This window comes from Crotalus tigris, unplaced genomic scaffold, assembly GCF_016545835.1.
Source record: "Crotalus tigris isolate CLP2741 ecotype Arizona unplaced genomic scaffold, ASM1654583v1 scf7180000019070.2622420, whole genome shotgun sequence".
Taxonomy (NCBI): domain Eukaryota; kingdom Metazoa; phylum Chordata; class Lepidosauria; order Squamata; family Viperidae; genus Crotalus; species Crotalus tigris.
In genome coordinates this window covers 36,951-53,982 of record NW_024097360.1, presented here as the reverse complement: position 1 = coordinate 53,982, position 17,032 = coordinate 36,951, and positions in this window count along the sequence as shown.

Here is a 17,032-nt window from a genome sequence, read left to right as displayed (position 1 = left end):
AGCTGCCCAGATTCGAATCCCTGAAGGGTGTGACTAGCTGATGAGTGCTAATGAGCCTGAAATAGCTATACTAGTCTCTCACTAACTTTTTGTCAGCCACAAAATTTTGAATACACACACACACACACACACACACACACACACACACACATATACATACACACACACACACACACACACACACACACACACACAGTAAATAATTGATATTACCTTTAAATGAATTATTGTGGCTGGGTTTACCAGAAGTCTTAAACATGCATTAATAAAACAGAGTTGGATGGTGGTCATAGAACATGCTTGTCAGGTCAGGTTAGGGCTTGCAGATGTATTTGCATAACCCGCTAAACCTGATTTTATGGCTTGGTGTGTTGTAATATACAGTTATAGGTACTTAGTCTGTGTGACTATTTCAGTGTCTTTTGCAAATGCAGTCAATGGGTTAATTCAAAATCCGTTATATTCATATAATATGCTGTTCCCAGGAGGAAAAAAAAAAGCCAAGATTCTTTGTAGTAGCATAATATAAGACCGTCAGCTAGACACAATCTGTCCATGTTAAGAATGCTTGCAAGCAACCCAAACCCATTTATTACAGCTGATCATGTTCCCCACCTCTTTTAAAGGGAAACCTCACCTATTTTGGTAAACTGAAGTGTTATGTGCTTTAGTTTTCTCTTTAGTTTTCTCAGCCTGGGTGTGTATATATGAAGGCTGCTTTAATATGTCTCTGCGAAGAAGGTTTGGCTTGCAGTATGGCTATTTCCCATTTCAGACCAGTGGTTGCCTAGGTGGTTGGCTACAGCTAAGTCAACTTCCTAGGAATCTCCTGAAAAAGATGTCATATGAGTGCTACATATAGAAGCAACAGTTATGTTGATGCAAGGTGATGGTCCAGATCAGGTAAAGATACAATGGCTGCATTTCACAAGGTATGAAACTTGGCTAATATAAGTCTACCATATGTATCTGGTTTATTTGATTAATTAGTGTACAGGTAGCCCTCAACTTACAACCATTTCATTTAGAGGTGGTTCAGTGTTACAGTGGCGTTGAAAAAAGTAATATGACCAGTCTTCACACGTACAACCATGGTCACGTGATCAAAATTTGGGTGCTTGGCAACTGGCATGTACTGTATTTATGAAGGTTGCAGCATCTCGGAGTCATGTGGTCACCATTTGCTATCTTTCCAGCCAGCTTCCAACAAGCAAAGTTAATGGGGAAGCCTGCTTAATAACCATGGCAAGAAAAGGTTGTAAAGTTGGGCATAACTCACTTAACAGCTGCCTTGTTTTTAGCAATGAAAACTCTGCTCATAAGTTGAGGACTGCTCTGTATTATGGTGGATCTGAATATGATGGATATTCCCAGGTAGCTCTGCAGAGGGGGTTATGAAACAGGACAGGTGGCGATGAAACGGGACAGATACAGACACCAATGGATAGTTAGGACGGCAGAAAGAACAATTGCAACCAGCCTGCCTTCCATAGAAGACCTGTATATTGTGCGAGTCAGACCCCTCGCATTCTGGGCATAAACTGTTTGAACTCTTCCCCTTGGGATGCTGCTATAGGGCATTCATGCCAAAACAAGTAGACACAGGGACAGTTTCTTCCCTTGGGCCATCATGTGTCATGTATGTCTTTCAGTTTGAGAGCGGGCAACTACATTTCATTTTTGATGTGCACCATTGTGCCCGTAGTAAAAAAAAAAGGCAAAAAGGTTATATTATCTTATCTCACAGTATTGTCTAACGTCTATGTACATTTGCCCATGTTGTATGACTGTAGCATTATTATTATCCTTCCTTACTACTGTCTCTTATTAGTATTGAGAGCTTCTGCACTAGAGACAACTTCTTGTATATCTAAAAACACTTGGTCAAATAAAACTATTCTATTCTGTAGCATCAAAGCCTCCTATATCATATATCTACATATAAAAGGAGTGGGCCTTTGATGCGGTTCTGTCAGTGACCTTCTTGCCTTTTTTGATAGTTACACCCTCCCCCCTTCTTTGGACATTACTGTATCTTCTACATGGATCCCAGATTCATTCTCAGGTATTTTGCTTGTATTTGCAGAGAGTCTTATATCAAACAGGCCTTGCTAAAGATGTTTATAAGTTCAATCTAGCAAGACTTCCCTGAGGAAGATAAAGTTGCAGCAGTTTGAGTTTAAAAGGTTCTTTAACTAAGAGAGCTGGAAAGTGAGATTACTTGGGACACGTCTGGCGTGGTCTTACGTGGGATCAGGCATCTTTGCACTCTACAGACTCTGAGCATAAGGATTTACAAGAGAGGGACGGAAGTTGTGATCTTCCTGAAAAAAAAAAAAGCATCTACAGGATTCACCACTTTTGTTAATATAATGAAAGCATTGTGTCACTGCAACACAAGCCCTTCCCATTTTGTATGGTGACGTGACACAATATGTCTCCAGAAGAGCCAAGCTTTCATAATTCACCCCTTCTCTGCCCTTCCCCTCCTGTGGATACTGCTGCTGTCAGATGTTCAGCAGCCTTTAGAAAACCACAGGTTTTCCTTTCCTTCATTAAATCTGGCATATGTGAAATCTCCTTCTGAAGGAATTCCTTCTCCCCACCTTCCTTTTTTATCTGCTCCTTGTAGCAGCTCCTTGGCTGGTTTATTGTCCTATTCTTCAGAATTGATATGATGTACAACTAGAGGTTAGCACAATAATCTGTTGATCAGAACCATGACACACACCCCCTTGGTTTCCCAAGAGGCAACCCCAACATAAATCATGCTTTCATGGTCCGCCTGGGATTTCAAAATTGCTTGAGAACATTGTTGAGATAGAACATTTGGCATGGGGTTCTTGGGGCTCTCTGAACTGGTTCTTTTCTTGCAGATGTTTTATTACCCAACTAGGTAACCATCATCAGTGCTAGAAGAGAGTGGGGTTTGCTCTGTTTTTATATACAGGTTTTTATATACAATACTGTCAGTATTGGTGGAGTATTTGTTTTCTTCTTGGGAATTCCTTAATTGGGCTGTTGTTTACTGTTTGATTTTCTAAGTTGGTAATTTCTTGATTGGGGTATTGTTTACAGCTTGATTGTTAGTCTGCTATTAATCCTGGTGTTAATCTCTGTTTATCTGAGTGTTGATTGCTGGTGAAGTGTTTTGGTTTTTTTTGGTATCCTTTTTAGCTTTTTGATTGTCTCTCTTGAATGGTATGTAAATATTGTTTACCTCTACTTAGCTGTTGATGGCTGATTTGTCAGAATGCCAGGTTTCCAAGAATTCCCTAGTGTTTCTCCAGCACTGGAGATGGAGAATCCACCAATGGGTTTAGACTGTATTCCTGCCCAATCAGATCAAGTCAGCCAAAGTTGCCACGCCTGTCCTGGACCATAGAGATCCCGGTCTTGACTTGATCTCGCCCAGGACAGACGTGCAAGTTTGGCTCTTAGGCAGGTACAGTCTCCATTGGTGGATTTTCTTTTCCCCAGTTTTCTGTGTAGTGCTGTATTTAGCACAGAATTTGGCCTACCATTGGTAAATTTTTCCATTCTTTTCCCATTCAGGAACTTGGAATTTGTTCTCAATTTCCTGACTTGGGGGGTAATACAACTAGTTTTAAGGAAGGGGCTCCTTCATTTCCCCCCCTACAAATCTAACAATTAACCTTTCCCTCTAAAACTTTGGATTCAGCTGGGGACTAACGGCTGTCCAACCGGACATTAAAGTGACTTAAATTTTCTATCGGAGCTTGCGGCTGCGGCTCCAGTGGCTGATTTTGTGGAGGAGGCTGAGAGGCCGGAGATTCCTTCCGCGTGTTCAGGCTCTCTTTTTGAAATCGTTTCTAGGGCCCTTTGGAGTTGCGTCTGCAACTCAAACCTCGGCTTCAGGTTTTCTGCTCCAGTTGCTCTCTTCAGCTCACGGCCATACGATCGCCCTTTTTTTTGGATGGCGGTGCACGGGCTCCACGAGGCCATGCTGATCAACTGTTAGGCAGCTGATTGGAGGGACGAAAAGGCCCTGTTTTTTTGGTATTCTTGCTACCCAGACGTGGACCTCCTCTTAAGGCAGTGCTTCTTCTGTATTGGGCTTGCTTCCAAAGCCTTTGAATTTCAATGGACTTAATTGTCTGTTCCACACGTAGCCACCATCTTGGACCGTGTGGTCTCGGAAGACTCTTTCAATTCTGGGGGATTTAGGAAGAAGGGGATCCTCCCTCCTCATTTACTGGAATTGTTCTCAAAGTGGGGGCTCTCACTGGGAGGAGGTGTACTAAGAAGGTACAGCTAAAGCAGACGACCCACTATAATCAGGCAGGCCGCCATTTTGAGAGACGGCCGCCATTTTGAGAGCAAGATAGGCCCATTTCTGAACTGAGGCCTTCTATCATAAATATAACAGAGCCCCTAAAGGCTTCCCTAGAGCACAATCTCTAGTTCTGCCTCCAGTCCCACGGACCTTCAGTCCCATTCAAGTTCTGACAGGATCCCTTGATTAGCCAGGTCTCCCTGGGCCCTTTTTTTTCGGTTTTGGTGTCTCTTGGCCTCACATTGCTCGTATTGAAATTAACCCAACTTGTCTGGGATCACTAAATTACCAACTGGATTCCAGGCATACCTTTTGTGCATCTGTTATTATCCATACAATTTTCATCTGGATTCCAGGCGCCCCTTGTAGTGCACCTGTCCTTATCCACAATAGCTCTATCCGGATTCCAGACGCCCCTTGTAGTGTGTCTGTCCTTATCCAAGCAACAGTTATAGTTGGATTCCAGGCATCCCCTGTCGTGCGCCTGTCCTTATCCACGCAGCAGCTGTACCTGAGTTCCAGGTGTCCCCTATAGTGTGCCTATCCTTATCCAGCATATAATACTCTCTAGATACCAGGGGTCCCCTATCGTGCTCTTGTGTTATCAGAGAATGGAGGATTCTACACCTTCCTCAAAGGGTGTTTTGCCATCCTCATCGGCTCTATCTGGTCTGGAGGGCGTTAACAAAACGGCGGCCAAAAACAAGGTCAGATCTACTGCCAAGACCTCTAAGAGAGCTGACAAACAGGCGAACCGGAGACACCATCTTGGACCGCGTGGTCTTGGAAAAGGAATTTTCAGAGGCACAGAAAAGGAATTTTCAGAGGCACAGAAAATAGCCAGGTTAGAGACCTCTCAGACCAAGGGGTTGACCTTTGACCTACCCCTGGGGGCCCCAACCTCCCCCCTGGGTCAATGGGGGAATCTTTACATTTCCCTGCACAGTGTGGGATGGGCTAAATTCTCCCCATTTCCCAATCCACCACTATACAGGTTCATCACGGGACTCCCGAGGCTACCTTCACCCCTACTGCGACAGGGCTTTGGCCAAGTGAGCCTGTTCCCCTCCCCAAGGAGGACCGTCTAGCTTTGCTGATTGCGCAAAGGCCAGGGCACAGGGTCCCAGGCCAGTGGCTGCTGCTCACCGTCCTATCCATCAACCGGTGCCTGAAACCTATTACGATCCTTCCTCCCCATCTGGGTCTTCATGTTCTGAGGATTCTTCCCTTTGCGAACATGACACTGAACAGGGGATTCCAATGTCTGAAGAGGAGGAACCTCCTCCCGAAGCTCCTTCATTCAGTGGCCTCTTCAATCCTTCCTTCTTTGTCCCCTTGCTCCGCAAAACCACATCCACAGCCCATCTTGGGCCTGATCCTCCCTCAACAATAACCTCTGTTCCTCCAGACTCAGAGGTGCACCCAAACTTCACCGAACCGATGGCAGCTCAACACCGCATCCCTTGTCCCCCCATGTTCCTGAATGCAATCCGAAAACAGTGGACATCTCTGGCTTCCCTTCCCCTTCCATGTAATACTGACAAAAAACTATATAACATAGCCAAGGATCTGGAGGAGACCCTGGAAGTGCCTGCAATGGACGAGCCATTAGGTCCCCTAGTATCTCCCATTGCCATTCCCGAAGATGTCTCTGAGGCTCTCAAAGCTGAGGACCGCAAGTGCGAACTCGCCTATCGCAGAACGCACCAAGCGGCTGCATGGGCAATCAGGGCTGCCACCTCTGCATCCTTCTTTAACAGATCCACCCTTCGCTGGCTCAGGCAACTCCAGGCCCATATTCCAGTGGAGGATATCCGCACCCACTAGGATCTTAGCAAAATGGTGGCAGCCACTGAGTATGCGTCAGATGCATACTCCAGGGCTATGGCGTCCAGCGTCACTGGTCGCCGTATGCTTTGGTTGAAGCACTGGCAAGCCGATGCCAAGTCTAAGTGGTGGCTGTCAGCAGCTCCATATCAGGGAGGTAAACTGTTTGGAGACGCTTTGAATCCTTATCTCACAGAAAATAAGGATAAGCGCAAGGTCCTTAATCACCTCCTCAAGAAATTGGACAAATGCCCCACTTATAACCTGCGAAGACAGTCCTTTCGTGCAGGGGCTAGGTACAACTACACCCAGCCCTTCCGTCCCTTTCTGGCCAGGCAGGAGAGACAGTCTGACAGACAGACGGCCAGACCCAGACAACAAGCTCAGGGCAAGCGGCCCTTTCGGGGGAACAGCCAACCATTCCGCCGCTCCAGGTGACTCTCCATCAGTACCTCCCATAGGGGGCAGACTATATCTTTTTGCCCACCAGTGGGACGCCACCACCATGGACGCATGAGTACTCAGCACCGTGCGTCATGGCCTTTCCTTGGAGTTTATCTCCAACCCCCCAAATCGGTTTCTCTCTTGCCCATTCCCCCGAAATCGAATAAAGAAAAGACTAATGAACGAAGCCATCCAACATCTACTGAACATAAGGGCCATAGAACCGGTGCCAGCGGACCAGAGAGGTCAGGGATTTTATTCCATCCGTCAGAGGGATGGAGAGCCATTTTAGATCTCAAGGGCTTGAATTATCATCTTGCATACCGCAAATTCAAGATGCAGACGCTCCGCTCCATTTTGGGAAGCGTAAGAAAAGGGAACTTCCTGATGTCTATCTACCTCACGGAAGCATACCTTCATATCCCCATCTCTCTCGCCCACCACTGGTTTCTACGATTCGCTCACAAGGGGTGCCATTTTCAGTACAGGGCATTACCATTTGGCCTATCATCGGCTCCGAGGGTATTTACTAAGGTCCTGGTGGTTCCAGTCGTCGTCCACCCAGTCCACCATGGCGGACCTCGAACTGGTGGTAAAGCTGCTCCAGGATCACAGGTTCTCGGTAAACTTTCCCAAGAGCCACATGGTTCCCACAACAAGGCTGCTACCCCTCGGGGCCATCATGGACACAGTGGAGTGCCGGGTGTATCTATCTCACGAACGCTGGGACAACATAAGGGAGTCAGTCCTCCAGTTACGCAGGGCATGGATGGTAACATTGGTCAGTCTCTCCCAATTGTTAGGGAAGATGATATCGGCCATAGCTAGAGTCCCGTGGTCCAGGCTCCACTCCAGGGAACTGCAGTGGTTCCTGCTCCCCTTCCAGAGGCAGAACCTCAGTGCCTCCCAACGAAGGGTGAGACTCCCAACTCAGGTATCGCGCTCCCTCACGTGGTGGCTATCGCCCACCATGCTCAGAGGGTCATGTTTCAAGAAGCCAGATCAGATAGTGCTAACAACCGACGCCAGCCTGTTCGGCTGGGGAGTGCACCTTCGCTCGCTGTGGGCACAGGGCCGTTGGTCCAGCTCAGACCTTCGGCACAACATAAATTGGCTGGAGCTACAGGCCATACATCTAGTCCTCTGCCACTTTCACAGCCTGGTGACAAGGCGCCACGTACTGGTCCTCACGGACAACGTGGCTACCAAGGCTCATGTAAACCAACGGGGGGCACCCGATCTCGGACTCTTTTGACCAAGTTGATCTTACTGAGCTCCTAGGCAGAACAAAATCTGGCCTCCATCAAGGCTGATCATATTTCAGGGGAGGCGAACACTCAGTCCGACCTTTTGAGCAGAGCAATGGTAGATCACTCGGAATGGCGCCTTCACCTGAGGGTCTTCAGAGAAATCTGTCACCGTTTCGGCCTTCCACTTTTGGACCTCTTTGCATCCCCGGCCAACACTCAGTTGCCTCGGTTCTTCTCCCGGTTCCTGTCTCCAGGGGCAGAACAGACGGATGCTCTTTGGAGCCCATGGCCGCAGGGTCTGCTTTATGCCTTCCCCCCTCCCTCTTCTCCCGGTGGTCATATGCAAGCTTCTTCAGGAGCGAGCAGAGATACTTCTGGTGGCCCCTTATTGGCCAAGGAGGCCTTGGTTCGCCGATCTGATGAGCCTCTCCCTTGCAGATCCATGGTGGATTCCTCCGGAATGGGTTTCCCTCAGCCAAGGGACCATTCTCCATTCAGACCCCCAATGGCTCCAGCTAGCCATCTGGCTCAATCTTAACATGGGAGCTTTGCTCACCAGGGGTCTTTACAGTAATCCAGGCCTCCCGTCACCCTTCCACAAACCGTATTTACGAGGCCACATGGAAGAACTTTCGCTCATGGTGCTCCGGCTGACATTTGTCACTCTCGGAACTCACGATTCTCCATATCCTGGACTACCTGTTAGATGGTCTGGAGAGGGGGTTGGCCCCAAACACATTGCGCAAACAGATAGCTGCTCTTTTTACAGTCCTTACCTGTGACTCCGTAGGGTCATTGGGACATCACCCCTTACTCCGCTCATTCCTTAAGGGGGCCACTAACACCAGACCCCCTACTGTGCACAGGTACCCTTCATGGGAGTTATCACGCATCCTTCGGGCTCTTACCAAGTCGCCTTTTGAGCCCCTAAAGATGTGCGATATTCGCTACCTGTCCCACAAGGTGGCATTCCTGGTGGCAATCATGTCGACACGACATATTTCCGAATTGGCAGCACTCTCAATCCGGGATGACCTGTGCATTTTCCACCAGGATTGAGTGGTCCTTCGACTCGACCCTACTTTCCTCCCGATGGTCTATTCTCTATTCCACAGATCCCAGGAAATAGTGCTGCCGGATTTTTGCCCTAACCCATCGCATGCTCGAGAACAGCAATGGCATAGTTTGGATGTCTGCAGGGCACTTCGGTACTATATTTCATGGACAGCAACATTCTGCAAATCAGAGGCCCTCTTTATATCCTTCCATTCTTCCTCCAGGGATCGGAAGGTTTCCTCCTCCACAATTGGCAGGTGGATTAGGGCGTGCATTTCCAGGGCGTATCAAGCTGAGTCATTGCCGGTTCCACGACGGTTACAGCCCATTCTGCATGGAGTGCAGCTACTTCTGCAGCCTGGGCCACCCAGGCGTCCATTGAGGACGTTTGCAGGGCGGCCACATGGGCTTCACCATCTCCTTTCATACAGCACTACAAAATTGATAGGTTTGCCGCAGTAGAGGCTTCCTTCGGTAGGAGAGTTCTCCAAAAGGTTGTACATCAAAGTGCCACATTGGACCAGTCTACTTCCCACCCTCAGGGACAGTAGGCTTTGTCCCATTGGTGGATTCTTCATCTCCAGTGCTGGAGAAGGGGCGTTGTCTTACCTGAATGCCTTTTCTCAGCACGGAGAGGAGAATCCACTCCCACCCTTGTAGGTTATCTAGGCCTAGGGTTAGTCTTAGTTTTTTGAGTCACCACGTCTTGCTGTTAGTCAATGGCTACGCTCGCGTCAAGACTGGGACCTTCTGGCCCAGGACAGGCGTGGCAACTTTGGCTGACTTGATCTGATTGGGCAGGAATACAGTCTAAACCCATTGGTGGATTCTCCATCTCTGTGCTAAGAAAAGGTGTTCAGGTAAGACAACGTCCCTTTTCAACTTAGTTTGGTCTAGAATGCTCACAATTTCTCAATTAAAAGGATGATTAAGTCTGTTCATGTGTTGTGCAATTAAAGAGTTTTCAGCATGTCTTCTGTATGGATGCACTCTGCTACTGTTCTGCCTGCCTGTCCTATATAGTGACTGTTACAAAATGTTTGGACTATTATAAAATGTTTGGAATGTTTGGTGTCAACTACCCTTTTACTGCCAGGTTCCCTGAAAGTACAACCCCCTTTTTTTCTCATTGGGAGAAAAAGATTGATTTGCTATTGCCTTTCAGTTCATTCACTCTCCAGCAATTAAATATATCCCCCTCCCTCTTTCTTTTGGGCAGGTGGGGAGGGGAGGTAGCATTTCCTTTGGATGGAGGATTTTGAGCATCAACTCTGCTCTATCTGCAGCCAGTTACAAGAACCCCATTAGTGTCTCTTCTCTTAAAAGATTTGTTCTGCTTCCCTGGATTATGGTTCTGACATCTGAAATGGGGTTAAATGAATGGTGAAGAGAGAGACACCATCTCTTTCTCTGTACCATCAGTGAAATATGAAGAGATGAATTGCTGGGGGATCCTTTGGCTGTTCGGGTGTTTACATGGTAAGATGTAATTGCCTCACCAAAGCAGCATGAAATTGAAAGGATGGAAAAGCTGCTAGGAGCAGCGGGTTCCCCTTTCCAGTTGCCACCTGTGTTTGTGTGCATGTGTGTGCAATGGAAACTTCAAAATCCTTTTAGACAAAAAGTTGTTTGCTTTTGGGATCTGTTCTCTGCTCAAGGAGGGGGGTGTTCCCCTGTGATCTGTCAACATGCACCTATGGCAGTGGAGCTAGGTCTGAAGAGACTTGTTTCTGGGATGAGGTGGGTAGAGAACAAGCGTGGGATACAAATTACTTCAGCCTGAATTTGCCAACACCAAATAATTACCTCTCACCTTTTCTGAAGTATGCAGAAGAATTTTTTTTCAATCACCAAAAGTTTTCTTCCCTGAAGCAGAGAGTGTTGGGGAATCAGTGGTGGGATTCAGCCAGTTTGCACCAATTCGGCAGAACCGGTAGCTAATTTTTTATTGCCCAGGCCCAGAATGGACTTCCGGAAGCGGCATCCACACAGAGAACGCGTTGTTCACATATTTGCATCTCACCACTGATCACAATATAAAAACAGCATTGCTAGCATTTTGCACCATAGTTGAAAGACCTGTTAGTGAATCAGAAAATTTCTTTTGTTTTGATCTCATTTCCACCATAAAAAGCTTCTGAGTTTCCCCATGTAGAATAGAGTCAATAATTTTCTACCTTGTGAATGCAGTTATAATGATGTAAATGAAATTCTGTAAGACCTTGAAAATGTTATAAAAATCCTAAACATAATTTTTCAATCACACAATGTGCTTAACCTCATGAATTAGCTTTTTTGGATGGGCATAATATTCTGAACCATAAATAATGAAATCAGCTAGGTTCTTACAATATGCCAAGTCACAAAAAAGAAGCCAAGTCGAAAACTATTTGGTGTGATATAGCTTGTCTGATGCAGCTATCTGGTGTGAACCCAGCAGAAGTTATGTTACTATTTATTAACCTCTCCAGCAAAAGACGTTGAGAAAAATCTGTTCTCATATCCATATTCAGCTGTGAATCAAACTATGTGAATCACACATGAGCTGTGAAGGCTAAAGTGCACATCTTCCATTTTATGGGAATGTAGAATCTGAAAAGTCACACGGACATTAGACAAATATAAGGCGAAGATAGTGGTAAGCCACTATTATACACAGGATTTTAAGCAAACCACCATAGAGAAGCTACATACTTGGAAAATGATGTTACATTTGGCATTTTTTTAAATCAATGAAGCTATGAAAACCTATGTGAATATAGCACTTGGTATACAGCACTTGGTCATTTAAAAACAACACTTAGATATTACATTCTTAGTGCACCAGATCCACTTTGGGACTCCAAAAGCCAGGAAGATAATCAAGGGTTATCCAGTGAAGAGAAGAAGGAGTGATGGTCTGCAAGCCCAAGATGGGCCCAGACATAGCTTTTGATGATGATGATGATGATGATGATAGTGATAGCGATAGTGATAATATATCAAATTTGCATCTGACAGTCTCCCATTGGTGTTTATAGCAAACCACAGTAGTGCTGAAATATATGCATATGCCAGTCATATGTACATACAGTATATTCTGATACCTGATGCAAATCCTTAAGTTGCAGCACAGTGCCATCATGCATGTCTCATTATTGTCACCTCAAGGCCCCCCCACCCCGCTCCAGTGGACATCCTGGATTGAAAATCCATGCAAGCTTGTTGAATAGACAAGATAAGGCTAAAAGGATAAAAATATAATAAATGAGTTACTAAAATGTGAGCATCCCCCCCCCACACGCACACACCATATTTTCTCTAGCCAGAAAAAAAACCCAGCTTGGCTTAACATTTATTTTTAACCACAGCAACAGTTTCCATAAAATTTATCTCTACCTTTAAAAAATAAGACTGAGAAAAGTCAGCTGGAGCTGGAAATTGTAATGTTTCTGATTTCTGAAGCTAACATTTTCCATCCTTCCTTCCTTCCTTCCTTCCTTCCTTCCTTCCTTCCTTCCTTCCTTCCTCCCTCCCTCCCTCCCTCCTTCCCTCCCTCCCTCCCTCTTTCATAGAAGGCTGCTGCAAGGTTCCCAGCCACTCTTTTTTTCTGCAAAATCTGAAGAAGGAGGAGAGGACGATCAAAATTAGGTATGAGATTGTGCCAAATTTAGAGCCAACCCTGTGTTCTTGGCAGTCAAAGTTCAGGGATGGAATGGACGTCTCTGTTGGCTGGCTAATTAGAAGGACCATAAACATCTCTTATTTTTCTGAACATGGACTGAGACCAAACAATTGTGATATTTTTTGTTTGGGGAAATTGGGATCAGTTGGGGACAACCTTTACAACCACCTTTGGGTTGGTTGCAGTTGATTTCACGAACTATTTTTTCCCACCCCCTCCCTATTCTTGACCTTAGTTGTCCTCACAGATTCTTTTGATGGGTGGGCTTTTATTCATAGCAAGGATGTTGACTCACAAAATTGTACTGCTTGTCTCATTTGGATTAATGGCCAGCTAATTTGTTTGTTTTTCTAATGTGAAGTGTGTGCCATGTATTCAAATACTGAAGGAGTGTCTGGGGGGTTGTTCTTTTTAACTTCTTTATCTTCTCTGTTGGGGCCTCCTTGCTATAAACTCATGCTTTTCCCAAGTGCAGTTAAGGTCTGCATGATCATGAATTTGACATGGAAATACTCTGGTGGAGTTGATTGTTTAAATTATGAGCTCTTGGTAACCTAAAGGTAAGCAGAGAGCAAAATTACACCCCAGAATTACAACACTGCCCTCCTCTTGCACTGCGATATCACTTCTAAATGTGTGACATAATGACACACATTTTACCATTTTGACAAAGCTTTAGTTTCTGCTCATGCTTCTGAATTTGTGGCAATTCAGAGAAATATAATATACAGTAATGGAGGTAAATACTAGGATGAAAATATCATAGAATAATATGGTGGAAAAGTACTTTTGATGCCTCCTGGCTCAACCTTTACCCATGCTAAAGAGAGCTATTATGAAAACATCCCAGTTGCCTTCAGAGGCCATCCAGAGATCTGCCAAATGTCAGAAAGGAGAACAAAACAAAAAGTTCAAATGTAGCTAGATAAGAGTTTGAATTCCTTCCTTTGGGGCAGTCAGTTAAGTTAGAAACAACATTCTTTTCTGCAATAAAATTTCTAATCTTGTGTGGGAATCTTATCCCACGACTAGTCACATTCTGAGAAAGAGGTTAAATGTTTGGAGTGCTATGATTTAACCTATAACTCAGGCTGACTGTTGAGTTGGGATGGTGAAGTAAGAGTATATTGTCTGTAGCTTTTCTCTGCTGTTCTGTAACCTCATTTGCAATGCTGAATGGGACACAGTATTAGAGCAGCTTAGTGAAGGCATTCCAAATTTGCTTAATTTTGCTAATCTTTCATGGAAAACCTTAACAACAGGTGATCACTTGGAAAGGCCTTAATAAGCCTTAATGATAAAGGGGGCTTCGTATATGTTTTCTCTTTATTTAATTGAAAGTTTTTAGCACTTACAATATTGAAAACTAAGAACCTGGAGGGAAGGACTGGCTCAAGGACAACAAATAAAAGGAAAAATGGAATTAGCAGATTCTATGGACAGAAGGTCTTCTGTCCTAGGTTACATCTAGTATAATGGAAAAAGAATTCTCACTTGAGCATTTTGAATATTCTAGTTCAAGGGTGCCAAATTTTGGCAACCTTAAGATTTGTGGACTTTGACTCTCAGAATTCCCCAGCCAGCTATGTTGGGGAATTCTGAGATTTGAAGCCCATAGACATTTAGCTAAGCCCACAAGACTTAAAGTTGCCAAGATTGGATACTCCAGTTCAGGATAATAGTCAGACATAGTCCTTCAGTTCCTATTTCTGTTGCCCCTTCAAGGATTTCCACTTCACAAGGATTTTGTAGGATGCTCTAACTGGACAGGTGCAAAAAGACTTCAGAGATCCTTTCCCTACAAAGTCATGTGGGGAAGAACTGGTCTTTGGTTTGGAGATGAAGTCAGCTTTACCTCCTTAAGAAGTGGTCCTGGAACTCTTGAAAGAGGGAGAGGGCAGCTCATTGGTGCAGTGAAAATCGAAGAAGTAATCCAAATTTGGGTGGATTCTAAAGTCGTGTGTGTGTATGTGTGTGTGTGTGTATGTGTGTGTCTAGTTATATATTGTAGCTTAAAAAAACGAGACAGAAAGATATTGACACTTTTGAACATTGGTGTTGGAAAAGACTTTGGGGGAATCACATGGATGGGCCAAGAAAAAAAATAAATGGATCATTGAACAAATCAAATCAGAGTTCTCATGAGCCCAGATATCCAGGCTCAAATTATCATATTTCAGACATATTATTCAAAGACCTAGGTCTCTGGAAAAAGCTATAATGCTGGGAAAAATGGAAGGAAAGAGAAAAAGAGGATAAGCAGCCATCAGGTGGATGGACTCAATTACAGGGGTGATGGTTGCACAATTTGGAGAGCTGAAGGCCCAAGTCAGGGGTCATATGCTCCCGAAGAAAGTCTATCTGCATGGTCACTTAACATCCCCTTATCACTAAATGGGTACAATTTTGCAGTACAAAAGACACATAGATCCGTTATTTTGACATGTGTTGCAAAAGAGTATTGTTTTTTAATAGTATTCTCTTGTTCTAGGAGCTATAGTTCATTCTTACAATCAATCAGGGAATGACAGGGAAATGAAGCACAGCATGTACATTTCTAGAGTAAAATAAACAAGGGATTTTTAAAAGAGTCCTTTTCTGTGGCAATTTTAAAATCATGACTTAATTGACAACTGAAATGGCATGGATTTGAATCAATCAACCTTTCACAGAGGAAACCACTGTGCTAAATTCTGGCAGTTTTAAGTACCACATCCTGATCTTACGGCTGTGATGCTGAGGTTTTTGACTTTCATTGGCTTATCAACTCAGCTTGGGGATTTCAAAATTAATAACATCCACTTTGATTAGAAATTGAGTTCACGCATCAAATAAGCCAGGAGCTGGGTAACCGAATGCCTGTTGCTTCATTTTATCTATGACATCCCAGAAGAGCTCTGCAGGATCGAAAGATTTATGCCATTTTGTTTTCATTACATAATCAGAATATTGTGGGAGAGATGAGTCTTGCAAAATCTGGGGTGAAATCAAAATCTCATGAAATTTGGGAGTGAGAACACTGTCCTTGTGTAAGATTGGATGAGATTTCAACTGATGTAACCTTCTTTAAAATTTGTTGTTGGGGGAGAGGGGGAAAATCACTGGATAGTGTCTGAAAAGTTATGGGCCCCTGTTTGCCCAGCCAGTGTACTGAATTCGTTTATTTTTTGGATAAGACACAACTGGCTGGATTGGTGCAACACACTAAGCCATAAACGGGATTATGACCCACATGAAACATGTGAGAGCAAAAGTGCCAAATAGAATAGGAGGAGACAATGGAAAAAAATGTAGGGAATAATCATAAACACTGCACTTAAAAGAATTAAGAATGTTTTGGGAGAAAACTGTAATGAATTGGGAAAGAACTGATTTTTCCTTCCCCTTCCCCTGGGCCTTTTTAAAATGGGGGAAAGCATTGAAATATTTTGGAAAGAGAAAAAAACCTGCAACAAAATACTTTGTTTTGGAATAATGAAAACAATAAGATGAGGTGCTCATACACTGTCATCATTTTACTGCTCCAAAATGTTTTCTATTAACTTAGAATAGGAAGACTATTACTATACAAGACTGTTGAATAGCACAGCTTTTCCATTTCCGTAGCTGGTGAACAAGCAAGATAATACAAATCTCCAGGGCAAGAGAGAATTGTTTTTATTTTGGATCCCATCCACCCCCTACCCCCCGGGCACTGCTATTATTTTGCTAGGAAGGAAGATGATTTTGGTGGCCAATTTGCTTGTGGGTGTCTTTGTTGCTGATTTGTTGGATCAGCTCTTTGTCCTCGAAAGACATGTCTCTAGATTCTTTTGTGGTTGGTTTCTTCTTAGCTTCATTTTTTCTATCTCACCAAACTGACAACATTAAGAGAATCCAGAATTCTTCCACAGCTTACACAAAAATTAAACAGTTTTGATGTAAATTAAATTAGTAGTCATAATTGTTGCCTGTCTAGAGAAGGAAATATTAAAAGGGCAGGAAAATATATTTTTCTCCAAAAGGATTTTTAAAAACATTTTTAAAAGCAGAAACCAAACCTGGCCCTAAATTTCTTTGCCCCAAGCAGGAGCCAGCCCTATACAAATGCAGATGTAAAACCATCAGGAAGGTTGGAGCCAGGGAACTCAAGAAGACAGAGAAACTCTTAAGAGTCATTAGCCCAGCCCCAGGGAAGCACGAAATGACTTTTGGGACATAATAGGACTAAACCACAGATACTAAGGCCTAGAAAAGCACTCAGACTCAGTTCAAAGTTCATGCCACAGGAAGAGGAAACTATTCCAAACAAAAAGCTAGAGAGGATATAAAAAGCTACTGCCCATGTGCTCACCCCCCTTCTCTCCTCTGCTCTTTCCTGAAGAAACATCTTTCTGCTTCTTCAATAAACTGTAACCATCTTCCCAAAGCAGTTGCCATGTTGCTTATTTATTCCTGGCTTGGATGAACCAGGATGAAAACTTACTTCTAACAATTGCAAAGTGAGCTTAGATC